Source organism: Kogia breviceps, chromosome 8 (genome assembly GCF_026419965.1).
Source record: "Kogia breviceps isolate mKogBre1 chromosome 8, mKogBre1 haplotype 1, whole genome shotgun sequence".
In the NCBI taxonomy this organism is placed as follows: domain Eukaryota; kingdom Metazoa; phylum Chordata; class Mammalia; order Artiodactyla; family Physeteridae; genus Kogia; species Kogia breviceps.
In genome coordinates this window covers 107,535,519-107,557,541 of record NC_081317.1, presented here as the reverse complement: position 1 = coordinate 107,557,541, position 22,023 = coordinate 107,535,519, and the positions used below count along the sequence as shown (strand labels likewise).

Below are 22,023 nucleotides of genomic sequence, written 5' to 3'. Positions count from 1 at the left end.
AATGTTCCTAGCAGCATTACTCATAATGGTCAAAAGGTAGAAACAACTCAAGTGTTCGTCAACTAATGAATGGTTAAACAAAATGTGGAATATACACACAATGGAATATTAATAGGCAATATAAAGGAACAAAGGACCAATACATGCTACAACATGGATAAACTTTAAAAACAGCGCGTTAAGAAGCCAGTCACAGAAAGATCCACAATGTTGAGTGATTCCACTTATATGAAATGTCCAGAATAAACAAATCCAAAAAACAGAAAGTAAGTTAGTGGTTGCCAGGGACTGCGGGGAGGGGAGAATGAGGAGTGACGGCTAATGGGCTGAGGTTTCTTACGGAGTGATTAAAAAAAAATCCTGCAATTAGATAGTGGTGATGGTTGCACAACTCTGTGAAGAGACCAAAATTCACAGGACTGTACATTTGAAAAGCATGAATTTTATGGTATGTGAATTCTATCTCCAAAAAGCTGTTATTAAAAAATATAAACAAACACTTGCTGGGTTAATAAGAAATAGCAAACTCTCTTTAGACTGTAGGGACGATGACATAAGCCAGAACACAGATGATTCAAGAAGGGGTTCTAGCGATGAGAAGGACACTGATGTCAAGATGTGAGTCAGGTGTTGGCTGTTTCATAAACAGGGAGAGTTGGGGAAAAGCCATATTTTAAATGTAATGTATTACTTTATATAGTATGTGATTTAAAACATGCATCGCTAAAATCATATTAAATATTTTGAAATGTTTACAAATTTACATTAGCTGTTTTTTACACAAGCCTCCTTATCAGGAGGCACACGTGTATATATCAGATGTCGACTGTCAGGCACCACCTGTCCCTCTCACTCTCGGTACAGACACGGGGTTCTGACCTCAACAGAGCTTACAGCCTAGTTCAACCGAGTTAAAACGGAGCTTGAGTTTGAGGTCATTTCTAGGAAAAGTTTGTAAAACTGATTATGAAACCTGTGGGTCGTTCTTAATATTTGGTGGGGCCGTAAGCTCCTTGGAGCTCAGATGCAAGCTTTGGACTTTCTTCCCGTAAACATGTGCATTTGATCACAGGTGAAAATTACGCATCTTCTCTCGGGGCACTCATGTATGCAATCCCCCCTCTCCCCTTGCGCATACACACGCCACGCCTCAGGTTGTATCCCTTATTCTGAGATCATCCTTCACTGAATCCGCTTGCATTTAGACCCATTCTCCAGTGTATGTGTGTTTAGACACATAAACAATGAGGACTTCAAGATTTGGAGGCCTGGAGAGGATCCCTGATGATCTGGTCCCCCCGCGAGGCAGGAGGGCCCAGGGCTCACTGTGGAAAGGGCAGAGGGCCTGGCAGGCACCTGCCCTCCCCACTTCAACCCTGGCAAGATCTACTTTAACCTGGTTTACACACTGGGCTTTAACCTAAGATCCATGTTGAAGAAAGTTCTCCTCTAGTTAAGAAGTCCCAAACCCCCTTACTGTAAGTACAAACGAAAACCCTGAGGCTTGAACTGGCCCGCCCAGGTGACTCACCCAAGGTTACCTGGCAGGAAGGTAACAGAGCAGTGACTTCCTGGGTCTGCTCCCTGGGTAGCGCTCTCTCTGTTGCCACACCTCTCCCTGGGAGTGAACACAGGCTGGCAGCTAAGCGTTTAGCAAACAGGTACAGGAAGGGTTTTACTAGACAGAGAATCAGGTAAAGAAAGGGGGGGAAGGTTCAGAGGTCACTCGGGACAACGGAGGGCCACCCCCTGGACGGCTCAGAGTGCAGGCACCACGGCAAGCCCCAGGCCTGTGCACAGGGGGGTGGAAGTCCAGGTCACCAAAAACTGCCAACCTCTGCCTTGCAAATCTCTCTCCTGTATCCCCAAAGCGACTTCACCCTCGACCAAGGCTCCCTGCCTTTTTTCCTCCTGTCGTTCTGCCTGGCCAGAAGGGGCTCCATAAGCAGGAGGATGAGGGGGGGAAAAGAAGGCAAGGACCCAATGGGTTAGCCACAGGAGTAGCTCAGCAAAGGGATTATCAAGCTCCTGTTCTAAATCACCCACTCCCTCTCTCTGGGCTCTAGGAAACCCCCACACGCCCCCAAGAGGCCAGGATAGCATCCCGACCCTGGGGGAGAATGCAACGGATTGCAACTGGCTGTTGTGAAGCCCAGCACAGGGGATGAGGAGGAACATCACATCTGGCCCTGGGGAGCCAGGCACGAGTATGTAAAGAAGGAGGCACATGGAATCCCCAATCCTTGGAATTTGAGGGAGTTTGGAAGAATGGGAGGGGCTTGATCTGAGCCTGGGGGAGGAGTCTGATTGAAGAAGGTGGAAGGGGCTAGGTGGTCCAGGCAGGACAGAGGACTTGGGCAGACGTTTGATGAAGACCAGCGGGCAGACCAGGCTAGCTGGGGCGAAGGGCTTAGTTTGGAAAGTATGGGGAAGTAAGAAGAGAAGGTAAATGGAGGTCAGATTACAGAGGGCAGTTAAACAGTACATGCAAGGGATCTGGATTTGCCTAGAGGCACAGGAGCTTCTGAGGGAACCAGAAAGAAGGAGAGGCTCTTAGGTAACATCAGGTGATATTGGGTAATGTGGGTCAGACTAGGGTAGGGGCATGGAATGAGAGGCATGAAGAAGGAATTTGCAGGATTAGTGATGGGTAAGATAAGAGCAGAGGAAAAAGGGAAGATAATTCCAAGGTTTTTGACCTCAGTGTCTAGGATAACTACAACTTCATGGACAGGACGGATGCCAGAAGGAGAGAGTTTGGTGTAAGAAAACGATGAGTTTAGTTTTCAACTTGTAACACTGAAGATGAGTTTCTCAAGTGGAAACTCTTAGAGTTACTCTTACAGATTCTTGGAAGTGGAGAGCTGAAGCAAGGGAGGAGGGTCAGACAGGTGGGGGAGACCAGGAGTTGTCTGAACTGATGACGGTGGATAAGGGGGCGGGCAGACTGAAGTGCACGACTGTCCAGGAGGCTGCTAGACAGAGGCTGCCATTAGACCTCTAGACAGGCTGACGCTTAGGTGCATTGCTACCAAAGATGGGGTCCATGGGAAAGGGCTTACATATGAACTGAGAACACAGAGGAAGGAGAGGATTAAGGGGAATGACAAATTACTTACATAACCTAAACAATGTGATGCTCCCATAAACCCTACATCTTTTAAATCCATGTAAGGACCAATTTCAACTCAGAGAACATAGAAGTCTCTGATTGACCAGCAGATAGTCTCCAGGACCCACAAATCATCCCAGATTACAGAATGTATCCAGACTCTTGAGACTCCCACATGCCCCTCCTTTGAGGTCAAGTTCTTTAACTCTATGATCCACTTTATACATTGCTGCCCAAATCTGCTCATGCCCCCTTCGCCCAAGTTCATCTCTCAGGAGCTCTCTGCAGCCTTTAGAATAAAGTCCAGTGGCCCCCTACAGCCTTCAGAATGGTGTCCAAACCCTTCAGCTGCCATGTTTGAGCCTTATGTAAGTTTCCAGCCTTAACTTAATTGCCCTTTGATACTCTTGGCTCCAGCCAAAATGAGTCATTCAAATCACGCCTCGCCACCTCCCTTTTATTTACACCCTTTGACCACAACCACTGTTCCAAGTTTCCGTGGCCACACACTAGACATCCTTTGAGAGCTTTTCCACATGCCCCTTCCTCCAAGAAGCATTCCCAGACAACCCAGACAGAAGAACTCTCTCCGTTCTCTGACCTCATATAGCACTTTATTGGTGCCTCTTTTATGGCACCAAAAGTCCCCATCTTGTCTTACAGTTATTTATCTTTATGTATTACATCCCCAAGCAGACTGTAAACTCGTTGAGGACAGATACAGTCCCTCAAACACAGGGAAAGATTATATACTCTGAGTGACGAGGGGGCTGAAGGAGGGGAGAAATATTGAACAAATGCCAAGAATGCGTCACAGGTGAGAAAACTCAGGCTCCGAGGGGTTACACAACTAGGCAATGTCAACCAAGGAGAAAGTGATAGATCAAGACTCAACCCACGTCATTCTGACCCCAACTCTTCATCTTTCCAGGGACCCTGCCCGGCAGTGCTTTATGAGGCATTTTCGCATAAGCCAAGCGTTTCTCTCAACGACCCTATCAGGGATGCAGTACTACTTCTTCATTTTCAAATGAGAAAAGTGAAGCGACTTACCCAAAGTCACACAGCAACTGGAAGAATCTAGACCAAAGCCGTGTCTCCTGACCCCTGACAGTCTTTCCACTCACCCAGGCTGACAATCTGCCCGCATTGTGCTGGGGGCTTGAGAACTTCAGCTCGGGACAGCCACTCACAGCTGCCTAAATGGACATGGCCATGTTTCCGTGCCCAGCATCTGTGTATCTAGCAGACCAAAGGTAAACCGATGCCGGTAAGAGCATCTTCGAAGGTGCTGGAGTATCAGATCTCTGGTAACCTGCCTGGAGCTGGAACTGGGGGTGGGGAGAGTACACCCGAGCCAGGGAGAGGAGCTGGGTTCTCACCCCCAAAGCTCCGGAAGAACAAAGAGAGTGCTTGAGGCTAGGTGCGGGGGGAGGACGAGACAGGTGACGTTTATTTAGAAACCAGAAAAACGCGTGATGCTCCAAGTGGCAGAGACCAGAGGAAGGACGGTTCCCTCACTGGTGGGAAATGGTACCCCTCCCGCAGAAGAGCAAAACCCGAACTCAGGGCAGAATTCCCAATGGGCCCACATGTGTCCCAGTGGGACTGCAACAACTGGGGAGTCTGAGAGGCAGCTGGAAGACCCTTAGAGAAGGAGAGGGCATGAAACAGGGGGACTGCGGTCCTGCGGCCCTCAAAGTTGTTGGGAGAATTGGCCTATTGAAGGGGAGACTAGTCCACGAGTCAAGAACTAAACCCAGCAGCAAGCTCTAAACTCCAGGCAAGTACATTCCTTTGAGCTCCTGTCTAGTGAGCGATGGTGCCAGGTTCTGCGTGGGTGGATTTCAGGACGTAAAAAGGGAAGAAGGTGACGGGAGAGGAGGAAAATGTTAGTGAACTGTCACCAGAATAGAAAAGGGGAAGGCTACCCTTCCACGGCCTTGCTGGTGGTTGATCTTAGCTCTAATCGCGTTGACCCGCTGCCTTTAGTGCTGGGCAAGGTAAGAGCTGGGTGGGGTCTGCAGCCCATCCGCAGCCCACCTGGAGGGTCACCTGGAGACAAAATCCTGCACTCTTAGCAACCCACGCCTCGTGTCTAGGTAAAAAGTGCATCGGGGTACGCAGCCTCCAGCCTGCTCTCTTAATCAAACCGTCACCATGAGTAATAATTATACCTTGGGAAACGGCGGAGTGACTCAGAAGAGCTGCGCCCTGCCCCACCGCCGCCCCCTCGCACGGCTCGGAGCTTCGTGCCTAGAACCCCGGAAACCGAAGCCACCATTTTCCCCTGCCTGTCGGCCCTCTGAGCGCCTTCAGTGGTCATGTGGACTCCAGTATCTGCTGGGCAGCAGTAGGAAGTCTCTTTGCTGGCTACAGAGCTAATCAGGCCAGGCTGTCACAGACACAGTGCACTGGGGGCGGGGTGTGGGGGTGCAGGTTGGGGGCAAGAAGCAAATTCTGTCTTTGTACAAGATGCACGGGAGAAGCCCACTTCTGCCCCTCAAAACATGGCTTTTCCCCAGGCGGGGGGGGGGGGGAAGTGGTCCTTCCCCACCAGCTCAGATCAACTCAAAGTATGAAATAGAATGACAAGGAGAGCTACATTCATTGCGTGCCTGCTGTGTGCCTGAAAAAGGACTGAATGTCTTACGTACAGTCAAGGTTATTAAGCTGGTGCATAGGGCCATCTGGGACATTAAAATACTGGACTAGTCCATCCAAGCCTCTCACCGCTCTCCCTGCTCCTCCCCCTTTACCCTAGAACTGGCCCAGAGTCTAAGAGAAATTCTTGATCGGGGGGCCAGCAAGAACTTCTGTTAATTACCACCCTTTCTGCCCAAGGACCTCAGCAATGGTCCATTTTTATTCCAGCCACCTCAGAGATCCATTCATCTGGGAGGCCAGGGCCACAGAGTCCCGAGCCTATGAGCCTCCAGGGCAGGGAGAAAAGTAGGAATAGGACCCATACCACTCGGGGTTCACCCAAGCGACGCTTCCTCCCCTCCCCGCCTCAATTGTACTTTCCTTAACAATATTAAGAACATATGGAACGACTGCCATACCCTGGAGGGCTACATGCTGAGCGACACACTCTCCCAGGGTCCTCCGAACAATGGGAAATGGGTGTGAATGGTGGTAGGAAGATTTAGGCTGACCCAAGTGGGGGTTTGTGTCTGTGAGGGATAAGCGATGCTGGGACAGGGGCTTTGGTCCCTGAAGATCTTGTGTAAATTGGACACTGCTAAGTCCAGGTTAGAGTTATGGGATGAATAGTGTCCGCAGAAAGATCTGCTTGGTTCCAGGACTGCACCTACAGCAACAGTCAGCAGGAGTGGAGTGCTATTTCCATTGAGATGGTAGTAGGTGTCCCCCAAACCCACTACAAGGGGTCTATAGTCAAATTTAGGGGATGCTAGTAAGCCCAGCGATACAGGCGTCTTTTCTGAGGAACTGATCATAGCCTTGATCGTACAAACACGCAGGACATATCTCCGAGAGTGGGCTCATTGGAACGTTTCACCAGTGCAACACCTGTAGCCGTCTCATGGCAGAGAGTTTCTCTGAACACTGTTTGGCAAATGCTGCTCTAAAGAACTGGGGACAAGATGCTTATCACCGGGCAGGGGCATGGGGAGATGTAGCCACTGGAAAGAGGGACCTTTTGTAACCCAGTGGTTCCCGCAAGGGAAACACACTTTCCATTTCCTCTTTCTCTTAACAAATTCTTAACTCCCTCCAGGTTCCCTTCTAGGAGGCCCCCCAATTCACTCTTATAAATGCCCCCATTAAAGTCAAAACAAGGCATCCTTACTTCTTGTACCCCTGAGCTCTATTTTTCTAATAAGGTACTCCTTATAAAAATGGGAATATTGACAGCTAAATTTTATGGCGCATTTGTCTGTGTCAGTTGTGCTTGGTGTGTTACCTGGGTTCTCCCTTCTAATTCATTCGCATTTCCTTTCAGTTAATTCAACTCTGAGTTATGGCCACCCCTTCCCCAGGGTCTTCCAGGGCATCTGGGAAGCAAGTCATTGACAAAGCTGAAAAACGGGACCCAGCTCTCCCTTTCTGCTCAGGAGCTAACCCACTCTCTCACCAGGAGAAGGACCTCCACCGCGTACTTCCTCTGCGACCTCTGAGTGCTCAATAAATGTAAACAGAAATAAAGGAGCCCCAAGCACTTCAGGGATGCTACTTTGGTTACCCCTGTGAAAGCGCTATGAAAATTAACGTCTACCACTTTTTCTTCAGGGCTCCCTGGGCAATTTACATACATTACCACGGGTCCACCCCACAACTTGAACAAACAGATACTCTTATCCTCATTTCCGAAAAGAGATTCTGGGGTTCCAAGGAGTTATGTGGTTTACGTAAGGCCTCACAGCAGGCAAGTGGCCAAGCTGGCATTTGAATCCAGGTTCATGGGGCTCCGAAGACCAAGGAATTCTTTCTTTTGTTTTTAAGAAATAACATGCTCAATCAGTGAAGGAGCCCCAAAGTGGAATCTAGGAGGATTGGTTACAAGATAATATGTCCTGGGCGGTGGTGGGGGGCGGGGAGTGGGAGACTGGGATTCACATATATACACTATTGATACTACGTATAAAATAGGTAACTAATGAGAACCTACTGTACAGCACAGGGCACTCTACTCAATGCTCTGTGGTGACCGAAATGGGAAGGAAATCCAAAGAAGAGGGGATCTATGTATACGTACGGCTGATTAACTTTGCCCACAGCAGAAACGAACACAACATTGTAGAGCAACTATACTCCAATAAAAATTAATTTAAAATTAATAAATTTTTTTAATAATGAAAAAAAAAGATAATATGTCCTGAGACTGTTCCCTTGGTGCCTGGGCACTACCTCCCCTTCACTTGCCAGCACTGTAGCACCCTCAGCTTTCCCCTAGAGGACAGGTGCCAGATAAAATACCAGATGTCCAGCTGAATTTGAATTTCAGATAGACAGTGAATAATGTCTTAGTATAAGTATGCCCCAAAGGTGGCACGGGACACAGTTATACTTGACAAACATTCATTGCTTATCTGAAATTCAAATCTGAGCGTCCTGTATTTTCCTTTGCTAAATCTGGGGGCCCCGCACCCTTAAGTCAAGTCGGCGGCTGCTGGCTCTAGGGCCCAGGTGACAGGAGTTGCCACGGCAGCCAGAGCAGGCCCTTCTGGAGCTGTCTCTCCCACCTCTCCAGCTTCAGCTCGCCCCTGCGCTCTCCACGTGCTGAACACCCCGAGCTACTTGCAGTTTCCTGGGTTCATCCTGCTGCTTCTGGCCTCAGGTCTCAGCACTTGCTGTGCCCTATGCCGTTCACACCCCTCTTTCCCTCCCAGGCTAATTCTACCAATCCTTCAGGTCTCCACTTAAGAGTCACTTCTGCCAGGAAGCCTTCCGGGACACGCTGACCGGCTCCACCCACAGCCCCCAGCACTGAGCTGGTCAGCACCTGCTCCTGCCCTCCCCATGGCACTGCTGGGGCGCAGGGCTGGGTCCCATGCACCCTGGTCCCCCATGCCCAGCGCCAGCACCTGGCCTCAGGTAGGAAGTCAGCCAATGCTTTTTGAATGAAGGAATGAGAGCAGAGTGTCATGCCAGAGCTGGCCTCTCCATGTGACTACTTCCCTCTCTCCTTCCATTTTCACGCACTTTTTGGTCTCTGCTTCCTCTTTGCCCTCCCCCAGAGGAGTTGTGAAAGGCTGGGGTTAGGTCCACACCTGCATTCCTTGCCGTCAAAGGAGGGGCCTCCTTGTGCCTCTTCCCTGATCTTTTCGAACCAACTGCCCCGAGGGCTCACATCCAGCTGTGGGTCGGGGGAAAGCTCTTCCTCTTCTGGTTTCTGAGCGCCCCTGGCGAATGCCCCCTGTGTGTCCAAAATTCGGCTCTCCTTCTCTCCGCGCCGACCCCTTGGAGAAGCCTAATTGGACTGAGCTCCAAGCTTGGCGTGTGGGGAGACGCAAGTGTCAGATGGCTGAGGTTTAGGGCAGGTGGTGGGGCTCGGTGGGCTCAGAACAGCACCCACATGTTGCCTGTTCACCCACCCAAGGCTTTGCCCACGCACAGGCTGACAGGCGGAGAAGGCGGCACAGAACTTAACCCTTTAGGGGCATTCCGAAGTAATGTCACAAAGACCCGGGGTGGCAGCGAGCGTTAACTTTATTCCCCACAACACACAGGCACACAGACACACACACACACACACACACACACACGCACACACGCACGCACAGAGTTCCGCTTGCTTCCCGTCGGCGCTAGATTCAGAAGATGCCCTCTGGGGGGCGGGGAGCGCAGTGGGGTGTGCGTGGGAATGTGAGCAGGGTGGGCGAGCTGAAGGGCACGGCAGGGGGCAAAGGAGGAAGCGGCAGAGGCTCTAAGGCAGGAGTTGAAGAAGTTGGATTCTGAAAGCTCTCTGGCCTGACCTTTAGAGGCAGGCGGCCTTTCTGTGCCCTCCCATCACCCACCCCCCATCCTCCCCTGTCTGATAAGGGAACTAAGAGGGAAAAACACCCTTTCGTCTCAAATTAACTCCAAAAATGGAATCCCTCTCCCTCCGCGGAGGGCTCGCCGGCCCCGGGAGCGCCCGACGCCGCAGCGCCCACTTCTGGGTCCGCGGCTCCCGGTCCCGTCCGGGTCCCCGCAATCCCGGGGGTCACCCCGGCCCTCCCGCCTCGTCCGGCCTCCACCTTCTGGCTGGGCGCTCAGCCCCGACTGCGATCGCGGGAGGGGACTCACACGGAGCGAAGCGCCGACTCCGGCGGCGGCTCCTCGGCTCGGTCAGGTGCGGCGGGGCGGCGGCAGGTGAGGGGCTCTTCTTAAGGGGTGCGCGGCGGCTCCGGAGGCCTCCGCTGAGAAACGGCGCTGACAGGTTTGTGTTTTCCCCTCTCCTCCTCCGCCTTAACCACACCCCTGCTGCTCTCCTCCCCACTTCCTTAAGGGGTGGGGTGTGTTGTCTGCGGTGCAGAGCGTGTGCCGCTCCAGCCTCTTACCATAAACTCTGAAATAGACGCCGCCGCCAGTTTCCGGAGCTGCACGTGCCCAGAGATGGGGGGGCCATCTCTGCCACGCCCTGACCCTAGGTGGGGTCTTCTGCTGTTCTGTGCCCGCCCGCCCCGCCGTCAGCAGTTGAGCCCCCCATTCCTACCACCCCTCCCTCTTTCTTCCTGTCCACTTGGAAACTTTGGGGGGGCCACACTTAGAGGTTGGCGTTTCCTCTTAGCCCCCAGGTATGTTTCAGAGCTGGCGTCTCACCTGCCTGCCACGCTCTCAGGATCAGTGTCCCTCCCGGTCTCTTCAAGCCCTAAAGTGCCCAGGCCCTTTTGGGGGCACCAGAAATCAGGTGAATATCACCAGGAGCTTTAGCAGAACTGGTCAAGGGGCCTGAGCGCCATGGCCAAGGTCCCTGCGCTGTAACAGCCAGGACAAGAAGCACAAGAATAGTCATAGAAACCGGGCAGCCTTTCTCACCCCATCTCTACATCAGGCCACTTGGTTTGTTGCCTAAATCAAGAGGCTGGTTTACCTCTTCACTCAGGCCAGCAGGGCAGTGAGAGTCAAGGCACTTAGCAGCCCCTTTCCCTATCACTAGAAAGATTCCAGACTTTCTCCTGAGTAGGAGGAGGTGAACCGGACTTAGCATAAGGTCAAAACGCTCGTGTGTCACAGTGTTGGCCCACACCCTCAGAGCTCCTCTCCAGAGCCCTCACTCCAAACTTCTTCATTCTGCATCCCGTGAAGGGTTGGGATTTCCCACAGTTCTAGAGGATGCTATTCACAAAGACGTCTCTGAGGATGGTGCCCCCTGGCGTTGTGCAGCCACAGGTGACAGCCCTGCATACACTATACTCACACCCAGACTCTCTCACCCGCCACCCCAAACTAAGCAGACGGGGCACCCCAGGAGAAAAGCCAGCATTTGGTGAGCATGTCTAAAGGCCAACCATTGTGCTAAGGAAGCACTCAGTTTACATTTCATCTATGTTTATGTTTCCTTTAATTCTTCCCATTTTCTGAAAAGAAAACCGAGATTAAAAGATTAACATGTTGGGCTTCCCTGGTGGCGCAGTGGTTGAGAATCCGCCTGCCAATGCTGGGGACACGGGTTCGAGCCCTGGTCTGGGAAGATCCCACATGCCGCGGAGCAACTAGGCCCGTGAGCCACAACTACTGAGCCGGCGCGTCTGGAGCCTGTGCTCCGCAACAAGAGAGGCCGCGATAGTGAGAGTCCCGCGCACCGTGACGAAGAGTGGTCCCCGCTTGCCACAACTAGAGAAAGCCCTCGCACAGAAACGAAGACACAACACAGCAAAAATAAAAATAAATTAATTAATAACTCCTACCCCCAACATCAAAAAAAAAAAAAAAAAAGATTAACGTGTCCAAGGCCACAAAATCAGAAAATCAGTGTTCCTCCAAGTATGATCAGTGGACTACCTGTAGCTTTTAAAATGCAGATACCTGGGACTTCCCTGGCAGTCCAGTGGTTAAGATTCTGAGCTTCCAATGCAGAGGATACGGGTTCGATCCCTGGTCAGGGAACTAAAATCCCACATGCAATGTGACCAAAAAAAAAAAAAAAAAAACCAGATACCTGGATGCCACTCCAGGTCTACTGAAAATCAGAATCTCTGTGCCAGGGGCCCACTCACTCACTCCGGGTAACTTACAAGCCTCCTGACGGAGCTCACGAACACAACTGCTGGAGCTCTGACTTGTTCATCCCGTCCACCGATCAGCCATGTTCTCAGCACCAGGTAATGCCAGGGTCTGCAAAGCAGTGAGAAGACATACAAGTAGGTATCGAGGGAGACCTTGGCTAGGGCTTGGGCGACAAGGCAAGTCAGATGGGGTAAACTGGAGTTAGCAGGGGACATAGGGGGGAAGATGAGGCACTAACGGACAGCTCTGTGAGGAAGATTGTCAGAGGATGTCAGCAAGCAGGTGGCCCGTCCGTCTTCCCGTGCACGGGAATGAGGTGATGAAGGTCCAGCAGTGTGAAGGTTGAGGACCTGCGTGGATTGTGGAGAGTCTGGTGCCAGGTGATGACCGTGGGAACTCAAGAGCAAGGCGACTCCAGACTGGTTTAAGAAAAGGTGAGTTTGTGTATGCTGCCTTCTTGTGGCCAAATCCATGAACTACATTCTCACTGGGTCCTAATTCAGGGAAAGAAAAGTTTTCAGATATTCAAAATTTTGAGGTTGTTGAAGTCTTCAGCAATCTTTTTGAAGCTCCAAATATCTAGCTCCTAGAATCGTAGCATCATAGGTTTTATTTATGAAAGAGACCTTGAGAAACTCCCTGCAGTGGATGACTCCATCTTCAGGTCTTCTTATGCTCTGTCCAGTGTTGCCCATGAAAGGCTAAGGTGACAGGGTCAAACATCTCTATCTGTGCCTGTTACTTGCCTCTAAAAAAACCTATCAGAAACACTTTCAGGAGCCTAGAACTCTATATAAAGGCTCTTGAAAATTCTACCCATGGCTCTTTGTGGGTTGGGATAGTGACCTATGCCAGTGAAGAAGAAAAAATTTTCCCTTCTATCTACTTCTGTCTGTCTCAAGCCGAGACACTGCAATTGTGGGAAGCCCTGGTTGGAGGTGGGGGGAGAAATGTGGGGCTGGTTCAGCAGGAGAAGGAAACTATAAGAAAAAAACACTTTGAATTTTCCATTTAAATGTTCCACCCTCACCCCAGGTTCAAGTCTTCAACCCTGCATCACATGGCTCCCCCAACATAGTCCTTTCCAGTGTTCCCCATGAGTGTCAGTAACATTATCCCAGGAACCAAGTGTTAAATCCCGAATCACCTTTGACTCTCCTTTTAGCCATTCTATCTCTAGGTTCTGGGAATTCTTCCAAGCATTTTTCCTATTCATCATTTTCTTTCTAGTCCTGTTGCCCCTACCATGGTTCATGGTCTGTTTGTCTTATGCCCAGACTTGTGAAAAGGGTTCTCCTAACCTGTCCCCGACTCCCATCCGCAAAGGAGCTGGGATTGGAACTTGGTAAAGTGGTCTGAGCTGGTGATGAGCTTCTGGTCGCCATCTGAAACCACAGGAATGGATGAGATGGTCTGGGGCGGAGTAAGAGGGAGCAGAGATCTTAAGGTCAGGCTCTTGCCAGAAGCAAACTTAATGAAGAGACGAAAGTTGGATGGGGTGGGCTGATGAGTGAATTGGAAGTGAAGTCATGGAGGCAGCATGTCTTGGCTGAAGGAGGACTTGAGAGATGCGGGTGATTGAGGGGGCTGTGGGTTGAAAGAGAGCTGTTTAATCATTTGTTTAAGATGCAGGTTTAAATGCACATCGGAAGGATCCAGTCTAGAGGGAATATGTGACCTTGGGGAGGTGAATCCATCTCTCTGAGCTCATATCTCCTAATCTAGAATAGAAGACTAAGGACTACCCGCTCTGCCTATTTCACAAGGTTTTGTGATGCCCTAATTAATAAGTATGAAGATGCTATAAAATGCTATAGCTATTATTTTTAGAAGTGACAGGAATTAAATAGGATTGGATTAGTGGAGAGATAGTACATATGTATCTGTTATATAGGTAGTTTGTCAAGTGTTCACTGTGACCAGAACTTTGATCCATCATCTAATCTTCACAACAGTTGAGGTTGATAATAATATTCCTATTTTGTAGAAAGGAAAAGGAGGCTTGGAGAAGGTAAATAAAAAAGTTGTCCACCACCCAGGTGGTAAAGAGTGAAGCTGAATCCAAACTCATTAATAGCAGGGCCATGATGGTATGTAATTAGAGTCTCTCCATTATGGACAATGGAATTAAATCACATAATATAAATTTACTATTTCAATAAATTTCATTTTAAAAGGATAGTATGGTTATAAGTGTTCAGAACAACATAAAAAAATTAACAAAGAAAAAACTCATGGGCACAAGGACTAAATAATTGAAGTTGCTCACGACCGAAGGACATCTATCTCTAATTTAACCAGGCACCACTAGGTGTACTAAATGGACCACAGTTGAGGCCAAAATGGAGGACTCAAAGCCACACCCTTGACTTCTAAAGAACCCTTTATTCCATCCATGAAAGCATTACTGGTTGTCCCCCTTTCTTCATTTATAGAGAATCCCTGAATTTTAGTTGGCCAGAGGCTGCCCAAAATAAAGACTACCTTTCCCAGTCTCCCTTGCTGTGATTAAACTCTGTGATTAACTTCTGGGCAGTGGCTGGTGAGTAGACGTTATGTATGCAGCGTCAGGACCAAGTCCTTCAAGGGAATGGGTATGCCCTCCGCTAGTCCCTTCTCCACTTCCACTTCCACCTGATGATGGGAGCTAGAACAGACATCTTGGTCTGTGGCAATGAGAATAGTAGAGCAACGTTGAAGAGCAGGGCAGAGATGAAGACTGGGTCCCTAATGAACACCATCAAACCGCCATGCTAGCCCCAGACATGGTCTGGACCTGGGAGAACTTTTAAACAAGAGAGAAAGAAACACTTCAATTGTTCACGTTAACTGAGTTCTAACTAATATACCGCCATTTAGCCCATTTTCTTTTATATACAAATTAAGGCAGAACCTCAACATCCCCATCTATAAAATGGGAATAATTGACAGGGTTTGGGGAAGACTAGAGATAATACATGTAAGTTTTCTTGCTAGTGCTGTGGTTCACAGTGGACAATAATATAATACAACAGTATTATAACCTGTTGTAACTTTAAAAGATGCATTCCTGAAATAAAAATCATGGTTGCTTTAAAATATTCCACACACGCCACCCCCCAATAGTGTAGGGGAGAGGAGGAACAAAAACAGCAAAATTGAGAACTGACGTAAGATGAAAGATGGGTACGTGGTGGTTAATTACACTGTTCTCTCTAATACTGTGGTTGAAAATATTCATAGTGAAAAAGTTAAAATAAATAAAATCATTCCACAGAGAAAAGAAAAGGAATTCCTGGACATAATCCAAAGTGTCTCCTTGGGAAAAATGAAACCATATTAAATGCAGTGAGAAATTAATTTGGGTACCCAAGAGGGAGGACACATGGATCAGGCCCAAGAGTGTTTTTATTTTCAGCAGTTTCCACAGCCCGGGGCACTGCTGCCACCCCTTCTGTAGCTCCCCAAGGTGGCCGCAGGACAGTGCGCTGTGGGATGCTCTTGGAAAGCGCCTGCAAGGAAGTGGATAGAGCCCAGCCTGCCCTGCTCACTCCGGGTCAGCTCCATGACTACTGTGACTTTGACCTTCTTGGTTCTCAGTCCCTTACCCCCACCTGTGAACGAGCTCATCAGGTCCCCCACTGCCTGTGGAAAACCTCTGAAGCAACAGAGTGACTGCATGACTCTTGCCATTGTTGATGCCAGCGATTCTAATACACGTGGCTATCAGGTCCCAGCCCACACTATGCTAGAAGCATCAACTAGGAAGGGAGAGCAGGTTGCTGCAGGCAGATTCATTGTTAGTAGCAAGAAGAACCTCTAAGCAAGAAAGAACAAATGCCTAGCCAATGCAAGAACCCACAAACCACAGGCATCTGTGGCCATTTAAGGAACAGAGACAAAGAACCCCACACACTTCATTAACTCCTGAGGGCACCCCGTTAGTACCCAGCCCAGCCCAGTAATTATTGTCTATTTTGGTAAGTCATGAAGAAAAGCTTAAATTCTGTTCTGCATCAGAGAAAAAAGCACACGATGTATTTCAGAAATTTTTCTGTTAAAAATGTTTGCCATAAAATAATTGGGGGCTTAAAGATAAATTTCAGGAACATGGAACATCAATTTAGATTTCATTTTGTCAAGTGGTCAACCTGCCAGTCTGTACCAGAGTATTTTACCACCCTCGATCCTTCACAATGAGTAGCAGCAGTGTGTAGGCTTCACTGGGGACCTCCAAACAAGGGGTCAAAACCTCAAAACCTGACAGAGGCAGGGTAGGGAGTGTGAGGGAAGCTGGATGGATAGGGACTGTGGTAAACAGGAACAAATGTCCCTCCTACAGGGAGCAGCTGCTATTCAGCTCAAGTCTCTTGCCATGCAGGAGAGAGAGTTTAATGTAGCAATGTAGGCAGATCTTTCTTTCTTTAAAAGTAAAGGCAGACAGTGACTTCCATGGTGGTCTAGTGATTAGGACTTTGCCTTCCAATGCAGAGGGTGTGGGTTTGATCCCTGGTTGGGGAGCTAAGATCCCACACGCCTCGGGGCCAAAAAACCAAAACATAAAAGAGAAGCAATGTTGTAACAATTTCAATAAAGACCTCAAAAATTGTCCACATCAAAAAAAAAAATCTTGGGCTTCCCTGGTGGCGCAGTGGTTGAGAATCCGCCTGCCGATGCAGGAGACACGGGTTCGTGCCCTGGTCCGGGAAGATCCCACATGCCGCGGAGCGGCTGGGCCCCTGAGCCATGGCCACTGAGCCTGTGCGTCCGGAGCCTGTGCTCCGCAACGGGAGGGGCCACAACAGTGGGAGGCCCGCATACCGCAAAAAAAAAAAAAAAAAAAAATCTTAAAAAAAAAAGGCAAAGGCAGACAGTGACTATCCAAAAAGGAAATTAAGAAAATATTTCCATTTACAATAGTATCAAAAAGAATAAAATGGAGGTGAAAGACTTGTGCACTGAAAACTGTAAAACATTGCTGAAAGAGATAATAGGACACAAATAAATGGAAAGCTATCCTGCGTTCATGGATTGGAAGGCAGTATTGTGGTGGATTTTTTTGTTTGTTTGTTTGTTTGTTTTGTGGTACACGGGCCTCTCACTGTTGTGGCTTCTCCCGTTGCGGAGCACAGGCTCCGGACGCACAGGCTCAGCGGCCATGGCTCACGGGCCTAGCCTCCTCAAGGCATGTGGGATCTTCCCGGACTGGGGCACGAACCCGTGTCCCCTGCATCAGCAGGTGGACTCTCAACCACTGCGCCACCAGGGAAGCCCAGCAGTATTGTTAAGATGGCAGTACTATCCCATTAAATCTACAGATTTAATGCATTCCCTATGAAAATCCAAGCAATCTACAGATTTAATGCAATCCCTATGAAAATCCGAACACCATTTAATGCAGAAATAGAAAAAAAACCCATCCTAAAATTCATATGGAATCTCAACAAATCCCAACGGTCAAAATAATCTTTAAAAAGAAAAACAGAGTTGAAGGTCTCACACTTCCAGATTTTCAAACTTATTACAAAGCTGCAGTAATCAAAACAGTGTGGTACTGGCATACAGACAGACATATAGAGCAATGCAATAGAGCATCCAGAAATGAACTCTTGTCACTGATCTTCAACAAGGGTGCTGAGACGACTCAGTGGGGAAAGGACAGTATCTTCAACAAATTGTGGTGGGAAAACTGGATATCCACATGCAAAAGGATGAAGTTGGATCCTTCCATTACACCATATATAAAAATTAATTCAAAATAGATTGAAGACCTACACATATGACCTAAAACCATGACATTCGCAATAATTTCTTGGATATGAAATCAAAACACAGGCAACAAGAGTAAAAAGAGAGGACTACATTAAAATTAAAAAATTTTGTGCAGCAAAATTAAAATGAATGGCAACAAAATGAAAATGCAACCTACAGAGTGGGAGAAAATATTTGCAAATTATATATCTGGTAAGGGGCTAATATCCAGAATATATAAAGAACTCGCACAACTCAGCAACAACAAAAGATAGCCCAATTGAAAACAGGGCAAAGGACATAAATAGGCATTTCTCTAAAGATGATACCCAGATGGACAAAAAGCATGAGAAGATATTCAACATCACTAATCATTAGGGAAATGCAGATCAAAACTATATGGAGGGCTTCCCTGGTGGCGCAGTGGCTGCGAGCCCGCCTGCTGATGCAGGGGACGCGGGTTCGTGCCCTGGTCCAGGAAGATTCCACATGCCGCGGAGTGGCTGGGCCCGTGAGCCATGGCCGCTGAGCCTGAGCGTCCGGAGCCTGTGCTCCGCAACGGGAGAGGCCACGGCGGTGAGAGGCCCGCATTCCACCACCCCCCCCAAAAAAAAACTACATGGAGATATCACCTCATATCCATTAGGATGCCTACTATTAAAGAAAAGAAAGAAAATAATGAATGTTGGTCAGGATGTGAAGAAATTAGAATCCTTGTGCACTGCTGGTGGGAATGTAAGATGGTGAATCTGTTGTAGAAAACAGTATGCCAGTTCCTCAAAAAAGTAAAAATAAATCCAGAGATTCCACTTCTGGGCATATATATTCAATACTCGAAAGAACTGAAAGCAGGGTCCTTAAGAGATATTTGTACACTCATGTTCACAGCAGCATCATTCACAATAGCCATGGGGTGGGAGCAATCCAAATGTCCATCAGTGGATTAATGGGTAAACAAAAATGTGGTATACACATACAATGGAATATTACTCAGCTTTAAAAAAGGAAGGAAGCTCTAAAATATGCTACAACATGGATGAACTTTGAGGGCATTACGCTTGGTGAAATAAGCCAGTCACAAACAAGTGATTCCACTTACTCGTGGTACCTAGCATAGTCAAATTCTTAGAGACATAAAGTAGCCGGGTGGTTGCCAGAGGCTGGGGAAAGGAGGAAGAGGGCATTTGTTTAAAGGGTTCAGGGTTTCAGTTCTACAAGATGAAAAGTTCTGCATATTTGTTGCACAATAATGGGAATATGCTCAATACTACTGAACTGTACACTTAAAAATGCCTAGGACGGGCTTCCCTGGTGGTGCATTGGTTGAGAGTCCGCCTGCGGATGCAGGAGACACGGGTTCGTGCCCTGGTCCGGGAAGATCCCACATGCCGCGGAGCGACTGGGCCCGTGAGCCATGGCCGCGGAGCCTGTGCGTCCGGAGCCTGTGCTCCGCAACGGGAGAGGCCACAGCACTGAGAGGCCCGCGTACCGCAAAAAAAAAAAAAAAAAAAAAAAAAAAAAAAAAAATGCCTAGGATGGTCAGTTTTATGCTCATTTTAGCACAATTAATTTTTTTTAAACAACAAAAAAGCAGAGGTAAAAAAAGCTTTTTTATGGGAAATCTCCCAATTTGCATATGTTGGCAACTGTTTTGATCCTGTAGTTGCCTATCTTATGGCGATTTCCCCATCTTTCATAACAAATAGCTGAGCCCCAAAGGTATCTCAGTGACCAGCCCTCCAGCACTTGACTCAGGTAAAGCCTAATTGGTTTAAGTCAATCATAGCAGTCTCATCCACTTTGCTGGTGATGGATTTAGAGGTGGGCATGTGACCCAGTTCTGACCGATAAGGTGTGAGGGGAAATCTTCTGGAGGTTTGTAGGAAAGGTTTCGTGGCTCTGAAAATGAAGCATAGTAGGGAGAAATGGTCCTATTCCATTTCTGGACATTGATTTACATCAGCGTAAGATATCTGGAGCAGCTGCAGTAATTTGCTAATCCAAAGGCAGCCACAGGCAGACCAGAAAGATGGAAAGAATCTGGGGTCTCAGTGTCACAGGGCTGGACACAGCCTTCTTGCCTCCAGACTTTCTGTTACGCGAGATCTTCCATGCCCTTATTGTTTAATCATTGTGGGTTGCAATTTACAAGTTGCAGCTTAGAAGATCATAAGTGATACAGAGGGAAAAAAGCATATGGATCAAATAAAAGAAGTCTGCAATTGAATCTGATTCAGAGGCAGGCAATTTACTACCCCAGGTGTTTCCCTAATCACTTGCATTAAGCACTACTTCTTAATGGGTGTTCCCCTGCAAGTCAAACTCAGAGCCCCTACCCTCCTTTTCTCCATGGCAGAGGCCTCAGAAAGGGCCTAAGCCATCACTGTGTCCAACATCAAGCATCAGACTACAGTGATTTCCTCTAAGATGTCCTTGGTAACGTTGCTGAACAAGTTCAAGTACATCTGCATCTCTGGTCAAACGTTTCTGAAAATGGTTCTTGCTACTGCCAGCCCTGTAACTGTCAAATACAGCAGGCATCCTCCTTATCCCTATAATCTTCTTTGATATTAAATCTGCTTAGTCTGATATTAATAGGGCCACACCAACTTTCTTTGATTCATGTTAGCATGGTATATCTTTTTCTATCCTTTTACTTTTAACTTACTTGTAGGCTTATATTTAAGTGGGTTCCTTTTAGGTAGCATATAGTTGGGTCTTGCCTTTTTATCTAATCTAACAATCTCTGCTTTTCATTTGCAGTAGTCACTTTCTAATCATCTGCTTTAAAAAGGAAAAGAAAAAGCTGTTCTTTCTGCACCTAGGAATATTTTTTTTCCAACACGACATTTAATAAAGAGTTGTCTTTACTTACATAAACGTACATGGTGATAGCAGGGGGGTTGGAAATGTGGCAGTGCCTGGCAAAGATGCCTGGGGATGGAATGGGATGGGGCAAGTTATAGTAGTGAGAACTGCCACTTGAGTTTTGCAATAGTTTAGCTGGTATACAGAGGACCTGAACTTCAGGGCCTCTGAAGAAGGTCCTTTCTACTGGAAGAAGAAACAGGAGCTGGTGACACAACAGTTACAATCACCAAGACTTCTCTTTCCTGGACTCTGTATCTTAATCACCCGCTTTCCTGAAATTATGCAAAGAATTTAAAAAGTTCAGAGTGTCTTAGCTGGTAAGAATTTGGAGCAATTAGTCCAATCTTTCCTTTTACAGTTGAGAAAAAGGAAGTAAGGAAAGTGAAATATTATGCCCAGGTCTTGCCCCTGGCTAATGGTGGTGCTTGGAATAGGACCAAGTCCTTTCCAGATTTCCAGAAAGACTGGTGGACCTTATTGGTTTAATGTTAACCTTTGTATTCTCCTTAAAGGAAAAAAACAGATCCATTTGTTAATTTCTACTCTTTACCCTTGTGTTGATTTGTGGCCCTACTCAGCGAGTTGAGAAAAAAACCAACAACAAAACAAACAAGGGACATAATAAGAACAGAATGAAACACACATACAGCAAAACAGAGTCGCAGAGCAACTGGGACACATAGATAAAACAGTGTAAGAAAGTGAGACTAGAAGAGACAAGATTTTCCAGGGAGGTGCCTGGCAAGTGGGGTTATTAGCCCCATCTTGTGGCCTTTTCGGATATTGTCTCGAAGGTTAATTTTTGAACCAGTAAGCCTAACTGGAGGCCTACTTGCTGGGTGAGTAGATCTAGCACAATGGGCCTCAAACTTTAGTGTACCTGAGAATCACCTGGAGAGCGTGTGAAAAACGCAGATTCCTGGGTCTTTCCCCCAAAGAGGCAAGTAGATCAAGGAATCTGGACTGAAGAATCTGTGCTTTTATTTAGAAAGCTCCCCAGGTAACTGCAGGAGGACCACTGATCATGTACAAGAAACACTCCAGAAAGCAATAACACTTAGAGGCATCCATTGTCTTGGCATTGTGGGGAAAGGCCTATTCTGAGTAAAAGTTTGGAAGGAAATTGTCTAGATTTTAGCCTACTTGCAAGCTAACAAGTATCAATGGAAAAAATGCTGCCTGCCATATCAGTAAACAAAGGATGTTGCAGCCAACGAGCCATCACATTAACGCTACCCCGACCTAGCAGTCAACTGCTGCAGCCACTGCCCCCCTCCCCTCAATGATGCACCCCAAAAAGACTCAGGATGAGAAAGCACAGGATACTGGCCTCAGCTGAGGTGCATATCAAAGGAATGATTTTAGTGAGCCCAGACTCTTGCATCTTCCCATACATAGAAAAGTGCTAAATTCCCTAACTTGAGATATCTGGTTTTCTTTAATTAACAGTAATCTTTTCAAGTTCCGACTACCTGGTCTTTGTTGCAAAAACTATGTATCCCGGATCCTCTCCTACCTCTTTTGGAGCAAGCAGTCCCTCAGAGCTTAAGTCCTCTGTTTTGTCCGCCAAATAAGACGTAATTCTCAAATTTTAGGTTGTGCTTTTTTCTTTTTTCTCCTAGTCAACACAAGTT

At 47.7% G+C, this 22,023-nt stretch overlaps 1 protein-coding gene across 11 annotated transcripts in view; it reads right to left on the bottom strand.

Moving 5' to 3' along the window:
* Nucleotides 1-10,189, bottom strand: part of PTK2B (protein tyrosine kinase 2 beta) — a 127,257-nt gene extending 117,068 nt beyond the window's left edge. For 2 of the 11 annotated variants that reach the window (XM_059071720.2, XM_067039937.1), the window contains exon 1: nucleotides 9,866-10,041. The gene's annotated coding sequence lies outside the window, so the exon portion shown is untranslated. Of the gene's footprint in view, nucleotides 1-8,847; nucleotides 9,263-9,865 lie in introns of those variants that run through there. The other 9 variants (XM_059071717.2, XM_059071715.2, XM_067039940.1 and 6 more) reach the window with 9 other exon arrangements.
* Nucleotides 10,190-22,023: the final 11,834 nt, after the last annotated feature.